The sequence below is a fragment of the Orycteropus afer genome, unplaced genomic scaffold (assembly GCF_000298275.1).
Source record: "Orycteropus afer afer isolate SDZICR_OR568_19922 unplaced genomic scaffold, OryAfe1.0 scaffold00016, whole genome shotgun sequence".
Lineage (NCBI taxonomy): Eukaryota > Metazoa > Chordata > Mammalia > Tubulidentata > Orycteropodidae > Orycteropus > Orycteropus afer.
The window spans coordinates 5,755,368-5,764,328 of record NW_006921603.1 but is presented as its reverse complement, the minus strand read 5'-3'; the positions used below and the strand labels follow the sequence as shown (position 1 = coordinate 5,764,328).

The 8,961-nt window shown below is 39.9% G+C and overlaps 1 protein-coding gene across 1 annotated transcript in view; it reads left to right on the top strand.

Annotated features, from left to right (window-relative positions):
• CCDC6 (coiled-coil domain containing 6) overlaps positions 1 to 8,961 on the top strand; it is a 169,134-nt gene that overhangs the window by 144,148 nt on the left and 16,025 nt on the right. The gene's annotated exons all lie outside the window — the stretch shown is intronic.

Genomic DNA, 8,961 nt, shown 5'->3' with positions numbered 1-8,961 from the left:
TTTTTCCTGTCAGAATTGAGGAGGCAATGACCGGGAGGATCAGTAACTACTAATCAGAGCCAGGAAGTGGCAAGACAGGGCGTGTTTTGTTTGTCTCCAGTGCCTGTGTTCTTTCCAGCTTGAGCTGCCTCCTAGTAGTTTCGGATCCATGAGTAGAACTTAGCTTTGGTAAGCAGGCAGGCAGGCAGGCAATACAAGAAGGAACTTCTGTCAGGCAGTCCACGCGGTCCCTGCGGTCCACTTTCTGTTTCTTGCTTTGCTCCTTGGAAGCCTTTCCCTCAAAGGCATGCTTGTCTTCATCTGACCCTGAAAACATTCTCCTCGGGAACCCTGGCTCAGTGCCAGCATGGGTCTCATGGAGCTCTTGGGCCAAGAGGGCAAGTAAATGATCCAGCGAGGGAGAAGGAGGAAGCAGAGGGGGTAGAGACAAGTGGAGTTGAGGGAGGAAAGAAAACGTAGCAGGCAAAAGGAGAACATCTTGTGACTAAAGTGATGAGACTGATTTTCTTGTGCTTGCTGGTAAACACATATTGTACTGAGTTGGGTGGGTGGAGGAAGAGTTCCACAAAAGAAGAGTAAGGTAACTGCTCTGAATGGTGGCAGCAGAGACATTTTGTCATTTTGAAACATAAAGCAGCTTAATATTAGAGTGACATCTCATTTTTTCTGTGATTTTAATGTACAGGAACACCCTTTAAGTTGATGAAGGGGAAATGCCGTAGATAAAGGTTGAAATAGAAATGGCTTGGTTCTTTGAGTTTAGGGTTTATCCAGCATCGTGCCTCAGTGGCTTTTTTTTTTTCCCCTTAAGAGGAAAAAAATTTCCGAAGTTGGAAAGTCTGGCACAAAGCATGGTTGGTAGCTTTTGTGTACTTCAGGCCAGTGTGCTCTCTGGCATCAGGCAGGGATAAATGGGCTGTTTGCAAACCAAAAGAACTTTCTAATGTGGATCATTGGTGCTATCATGGTTCCCATCAAAAGGATGTTCCTGGATCTGTTTCTACAAAATATTCCTGTAGCCTTAAGTCCCTCCAAAAGCTTTTCTTTCTATCTGCCAAAATAGCACTTGGGGGTTTCATCACCCCAATAAAGATCTGCCTTTGCCTTCTGATTGAATGATGTAAAAGGAAGACATGAGTCAGGAAGAAGCAAGGTGGAGGGTTGTTTTTGTACTTGATGGTGATAGTGATTCATATTAAATACAGTGTAATGCCCTAGTTGATTCATTTAAACCTAAAGAAATCTTTGCAAGTATCCAAAAACTAAAAACAAACAAACAAAAAAAAACAAACAAACTCACTGTCATTAAGTTGGCCTCGACCCATAGCAACCCCTCCTTGGGTTTCCGAGGCTGTATCACTACGGAAGTAGATTGCCCAACCTTCCTTCCAAGGAGTGGCTGGTGGGTTTGAACCACCAGCCTTCTGGTTAGCAGTAAAGTGCTTTGCTGTCCAATCGATTCTGGCTCACGGCAAACTCATGTGTCAGAGTAGAACAACTGCTCCATAGGGATTTCAATGGCTGAGTTTTTGAAAGTAGATTGCCAGGTCTTTCTTCTGAGGTACCTCTGGGTAGACTGAAACCTCTAACCTTTTGGTTAACAACTGAGCACGTTAACTGTTTGCTGCACTGAGGGACCCCAACGAAGTCTTTGTTGTTAGGGGCTACCGAGTTGCACATTAGTATAAAAGAATGAGACATCACCATGTCCTGTGCCATCTTCAGGATCTTAGTGATTGTTGGAAAAGACATCTTTATAGGTGTGTCATTTTCAGTTAGTTAAATATAATGTTGCAGACACTGAAAACAAAGGATAAACAAAAACTTGCATGTTATGCCTTGGTTTGGAGTAATACTTAAGCAATTATCTGCAAGAAACTCTTATTCCATTTTCATCATTTTGACTTTGATCCACTTTTCTTTATAGTAGAACCTACTTCCAGTGTGTGGGGTTTGCTTATGGATACATGTTGTTTGGTTTTTCAGGAAACTGTGTGATAAGCAATACCTATGTGCCTTTTCCTTTCAGTATTACTAAGTGAAAACATTTTTATCCTGTTTTAAGTTCTGTAGTATCATCATTTTGTTATTATTTGTTATGTGCTGTCGAGTCAGACCTGACTCATAGCGACCCCTCCTTGGGTTTCCGAGGCAGTATCACTTCGGAAGTAGATTGCCCCATCTTCCTTCCGAGGAGTAGCTGGTGGGTTTGAACCGCCAGCCTTCTGGATAGCAGTCAAACGCCTTAGGCATTATGCTACCAGAGCTCCTTAGTATCATCATAGTAAATGTTATCTCCTATCTAAGCATCGAAGCACGTCCTCAGTGGGAATATGCTGTTTGTATAGTCTTCATTTCCGGTATAAGCATTTTGGCGCTTCTTCCTCTTTTCCCATTTTGATTGACATGGCCATGTTGCCTATTCATCAACTTCTTAGGATTTTTTTTTCTAACATTTCACAATTTGATTGAAAGATCTGTTTCCCAGAACATTTGAAAGATCATCTTCTTAATCTATGTGAACTTCTTTTAGGGGAGGGTGTTTCTATTTTATTATACAGTCTAAGAGAAGGACATCCCCAGTTAGCATGTGCCTAAGTCAGAGATGGGCAATAATGAAATAAAAAAAGGGTTCTGGATCCACTAGCACAGTAAGCATACCCAGTGTCCATGTCTTGGTTTCTAATACCATTCTCCAATAAAGGAACCAGAGCTCCTTGGAGAGATGGATGCATCTAGGACTGGGGCAGGATTGCATATATAGAAACTTTATGTAGTATTTTTGCAACTTCTTGTGAATCATAATCTATTTTAGAATGAAAAGCTATTAAAAAGAAAGAAAGAAATACTAAATAGTTTAGAAGACATTCAAAGAAGAGAGAGCCATCAGAGTGTTTGAGATGGGCCTTGAAGGAGGGAGTTAATGAGCTAAAACATATTGAGCACTTATTTTGTGCCAGGCAATCTCTAAGAACTTTGTGAAATTAATTCATTTAATCCTTGCAACAACTTCCTATTTTGCTCATGAGAAGTCTAAAGCATGGCAAAGTTGCTGTTACACAGTACCAAGTGGCAGAGCTAGGATCCAAGATAACCTGGCAGTCTGGGCTGTTTGCCTCTCCAGAAGATGAATGAGGTACCAAATGACTTGGACATTGGGGGAAGGAAGCAGTAAGTACTGTAGTAAAGGGCACAGTATGGGCAGAGACATCGAGTTCTGAATCACAATGAGATAGATCACCTTGGTTCTCAAAACTGGCTGCCCTGGGTCCCTGCTCTTCAGAGATTCTGATCCATTTCTCTTGGGGTAAAGCATGAGCTTTGATAGCTCATTATTGGGACCTGCCAAGCTAGATCATCAGAAGGTAGTTTAGAGCCAGAGGCAGAGCCCTTCTATACCAGCCAGAGAAGAGAAATTTTATTTTATTTTTAAGTTAAGATGGCACTATGGAGACTTTGAAGAGCCCTGATTAGTAGCTTCGTACACTTGTAAGAAAAATTACCTTAGCAATATTAGAAAATAGATGGAATCTTATTTCTGATCAGGATTTGAACCTTATGAGCTTCTCTATTTGTGATAAGGATCCACCTTTATATCCTTTCTCATCACTTTCATAAAAAATAAAATTGGGATTATATTTCCCAAAGCTGTATAAAGAAAATCTCTTCTTCCCTCCCCCAGCTGAATGTGATATAAATACACATTGGGTTAAATGACCATTTGGCTCACGAGGATATATGCTTTGACCTGGATTTCCATTCTGTAAACATGAACCAAAAGTCCACTATTGGAACTAGAAATATATCAAATTGAAAATGTCAGTAATTGAGAGTCAAACCAAGAAATAAAACAAACGCTTAGTACTAGATGTCAAGGGCACAGAAGAGTTCTGTGACAGAGCAATTAAAGGTAGGTTGGGTGACTACATGTCTCAGTCATGAAAGCTGAAATACAGTAGAGAAGAGTCCTTGGCAGCTCCTTGTTTTAACATAATTCAGAAAAGAAGTGGTTATAGGATTCACCTTGCTTGCAATCCAACACTAATCTTGGTTACAAAGTGATTGGCGTAGGTAGTTTTTATCCAGACTCCCCCAAATTCCTTCTTCATTTCCATTTTCATTCCATTCATTCAGGAAATATTATGGAGTCTATCCAGTGCTAGGTACTAGTAGATGTTCTACTAGTTCTACCAGTCCTAGTAGATGCTGAGAAGTCAAAGTTGTAAAGACAGGTACATTGAAGTAGTGACAAGTAAGTGATGCCTTAGATCACCATAACCTTCAGCACCCAGCTCTCCAAAGGCTAGAGATACTTTGGCAGGCATGTGCTAACAATGAATTTCAGAGGTTTTTTAGAATAAGATGCTTGGACCCCATCCTAGACCTATTGAATCATAAAGAGAGTCTAGGCATGCTTACTTTTAAAGCACTTTGGAGATGATTCTAAGGTCCGATATTATGACTTTGCAGAACATTATAGTGGACTGGGATTGTTTCTTTCTTACATACCAGGAATTTTTTTTTTCCCCCGGTGAAAATTGGTATATGTAAGGCTTTTGTTCCCTGCATTGAAGAGCCTCAAATTACCAAGTTCTTAGTGGTGATTTTTCTTTGCCTTTGTGGCTGCTATACATACACATACACAGAGAGAGAGACACACCCACACAAAATGAACGTGTCTCATCTTGTTGGTATGTCTTTTGACACTTCCCCTTTTCTCTGTCTTTATTATAGTGATATATATACAACAAAATATAAAACATTTCATCAATTTCTACATGTATCCTTCAGTGGCATTGATTACGTTCTTCAATTTTTCTTTTTCTTGCTGTCTTTCTCCAAATTATCCTACCACTATTAACATACATGCAGTGCTTTCTAAATAACTACCCCCACCCGTACACACACACTTTGCCTCTCTCTCCTGTCCCTGGTATATATTAATTACTTACAGTTGCTATATATTTTGCTTATTTCAAATACAGTATTTGCCCTTTTGTGTCTGATTTATTTCACTCAGCATAATATTTTCTAAGTTCATCTTTGTTGTGGCATGCCTTCATTTCTCTTTATGGCTGAATAATATTCCATTTTATGTGTATACCACATATTTTTTATCCATCAGTTGATGGACACTCAGTTGTTTCCACCTTTTCACTATTGTGAATATTATTGTAATGAACACTGGTGTACTTATGTATGTTTCAGTCACTACCTTCAGGTCTTTTGGTTCTATACCGAAGAGTGGGATATCTGGGTTATATGTTGCCAAAAGGGCAAGGAGGCCACATCTCCTTACCTCCTCTAACCCCACAAGAGGAAGACAGAGTCACAATCAGTAATCTAAGGCCTATTCCTACAAGGCCAGACATGCTGCCTCCCTCTAGCCCTTTCACCAACCGTTCCTCCCAGAGCACTCACCACCTCTCTCCTGGGTTCAGTAATTCACTTCAGTGGCCACACAGTACTCACAGATTATGGGGTTTATTAGGGAAGCACCAGGCTACAATTCAAGTTCAGGAAAAACGCTCAGTCTCTCTCCCAGCCCACAGTCTCTCTCCCAACAGTGAGTGTCCCTCGGTGTCTCACTCAGCAATGCGTGTCTCTTGCATCTCTTTCCCAGCAGCGTGTGTCTCTTTCAGCAGCTCATCTTCCTTAACCAGCAGTCAGAGAGACCTCTGCCTCTAGGAGGCCTCCTTTTGAGCCCGGCAGAGTGGCCAAACCAACCAATCATAACATCAGAATTCTAAGCACCTGAGAGAGAGAGAGCAGGAACCTCCCAGAATACTGCTTTGTGTTGGTCCAACAGAAATACCCCAGGTGGATAACTTTTATAATCAGGAGCTCCTCAGTTGCTCACAGCAAATTCCACCACAGAGTTTACAAAGACTTATGGCTAGAAAAGCCATACCAGGTAATTTACTACACCACATGTGGAATGCATAAAGATCAATGTCTTAGGCATAAGTGAGCTAAAATGGACTGGTACTGGCCATTTTGAACCAGGCTATCATATGATCTACTAAATAGGAAATGACAAATTGAAGGAATGATGATGTCACATTCATCATTAAAAAAAAAACATTTTGATATTTATCCTGAAATACAACATTGTCAGTGATAGGATAATATTTGTATGCCTACAAGAAAAACCAGTCAATATGACTATTATTCAAATTTACACACCAACCATTAATGCCAAAGATGTAGAAATTGAAGAATTTTACCAACTTCTATAGTCTGAAATTGATCAAACATATAGTCAAGATGCATTGATAATTACTGGTAACTGAAATGGGAAATTTGAAAACAAAGAAGGGTTGGTAGTTGAAAATATGATCTCGGTGATAAAAATGATGTCAGAGATTTCATGATTGAATTTTTTAAGATCGATGACTTATTATTGCAAATGCCTTTTTAAACAACAAAAATGGCAACTATACACATAGATGCCTTTTAATTGTGGTATTTGCGAAGAATACTGAAAATACCATGGATTACCAGAAGAACGTATCTGTCCTGGAAGAAATACAGCTGGAATGTTCCTTGGAAGCAAGAGTGGCCAGACTTTGTCTCACCTACTTTGGTCATGTTGTCAGAAGGGACCATTCCCTGGAGAAGGCTATTATGCTTGGTAAAGTGGAAGGTCAACAAAAAAGGGGAAGACCCTCAACAAGATGGATTGACACAGTGGCTGCAGTGATGGGCTCAAGTATAGCAAGGATTGTGAGGCTAGTGCAGAACCAGGCAGTGTTTCCTTCTGTTGAACATAGGGTCTCTATGAGTCAGAGCTGACTCAATGGCACCTAACAACACAAAACAACATACACATGGATATTGCCAAATTGAATACACAGGAGTCAAATTGACTACATCTGTGGAAAGAGATGATAGAGAAGCTCAGTATCATCAGTAAGAGCAAGGCCAGGAGCTGATTATGGAACGTCAGACCATCAATTGCCTACTATGCAAGTTCAGGTTGAAGCTGATGAAAATTAAAACAAGTCCATAAGAGCCAAAGTATGATTTGGAATCTATCCCACCTGAATTTACAGACCACCTGAAGAATACATTTGATGCACTGAATAATAATGACTGAAGACCAAATGAGTTGTGGGATGACATCAAGGACATCATACATGACCAAAGAAAAAGGTCATTAAAAAGACAGGAAAGAAAGAAAAGACCAAAATGATGTCGAAAGACCTGAAACTCGCTCTTGAACATAGAGTAGCTAAAGCGAGTAGAAGAAATGATGCCGTAAAAGAGCTGAAAAACAATTTCAAAGGGTGGCACAAGAAGACAAAGTTAAGTTTTATAATGAAATGTGCAGAGACCTAGAGTTAGAAAACCAAAAGGGAACAACACACTTGGCATTTCTCAGGCTGAAAGAACTGAAGAGAAATTTCAAGCCTTGAGTTGAAATATTGCAGAATTCTATGGACAAGATAGGAGTTCTTGTGGTATAGTGCCTAAGGCATTGACTGCTAACCAGAAGGCTGGTGGTTCAAACCCATCAGCCACTCCTCGGAAGGAAGATTGGGCAATCTACTTCCGTAACGCTGCTGCCTTGGAAACCCAAAGAGCAGTTGCTATGAGTTGGATCCAACTTAATGGCAATGAAAGAGAGAGGGAGAGAGATGGACAAGATATTGAATTATGCAGGAAGCATCAAAAGAAGGTGGAAGGAATACAAAGAGTAACTGTACCAAAAAGAATTGACATTCAACTATTTCAGGAAGTAGCATATGATCTAGAATTGATGGTATCAAAGGAAGAAGGATAAGCTACACTTAAATCATTGGTAAAAACACAAGGCTCCAGGAATTAACAGAATACCAATTTAGATAGTTCAACAAATGGATGCAATGCTGGATGTGCTTACTTGTCTATGACAAGAAATTTGGAAAACAGCTACCTGGCCACCTGACCGGAAGAGATCCATATGTGTGCCCATTACAAAGGTTATCCAACAGATCAGTTTGGAAAATACCAAACAATGTCATTAATATCACAAGTAAGTAAAGTTTTGCTGAAGATAATTTGAAATGGTTTCAGCAGTCCATTGACTGGGAACTTCAAGAAATTCAAGCCCAGTTCAGAAGAGGACAAGAAATGAGGGTTATCATTGCTGATGTTAGATGAATCTTGGCTGAAAGCAGAGAACACCAGAAACATATTTAAACCCAAAAACTCACTGTCATCGAGTCGATTCTGACTTAATAGCAACCTTAAACGACAGAGTAGAACTGCCCTATAGGGTTTCTAAGACTATAAATCCTTATGAAAGCAGACTGCCTCATATTTCTCCTCTGGAGTGGTTGGTGGGTTTGAGTCCTGACCTTTTGATTAGCAGCCAAGTGCCTTAACTACTGCACCACCAGAGCTCCTTGAAGGTGGTTTGCCTGTGTTTTATTGACTGTACAAATGTACTGACTATGCAGATCATAACAAATTATGTAGAACATTGTTAAAAATGGGAATTCCAGAACCCTTAACTATGCTCATGTGGAACCTGTATATAGACAAAAAGGCAGTCATTCAAACAACAAGGGAATTCTGAACAACTTGAGATCCAGGATGTGCATAAAAGTTGTATCCTTTCATTGGACTCATTCACTCTGTATGCTGAGGAAATTATCTAAGAAGCTGGACTGTATGAAGAAGAACATGGCATCAGGATTGGAGGAAGACTCATTAATAACCTGAGATGTGCAGTGACACAGCCTTGCTTGCTGAAAGCAAAGAAGACTTGAAGCTCTTACTGATGAAGGTCAAAGACTGTAGCCTTCACTAGTAGTGGTTCTATTACACTTGAGCATAAAGAAAGCAAAAATCTTCATAAATGAACTAATAAACATCATAATAAACAGAAAATATTGAAGTTGTCAAGGATGTCATTGTATTTGGATCCATAATCAGTGGAAGCAGCAGTCAAGAAATAAAAAGACATATTGCACC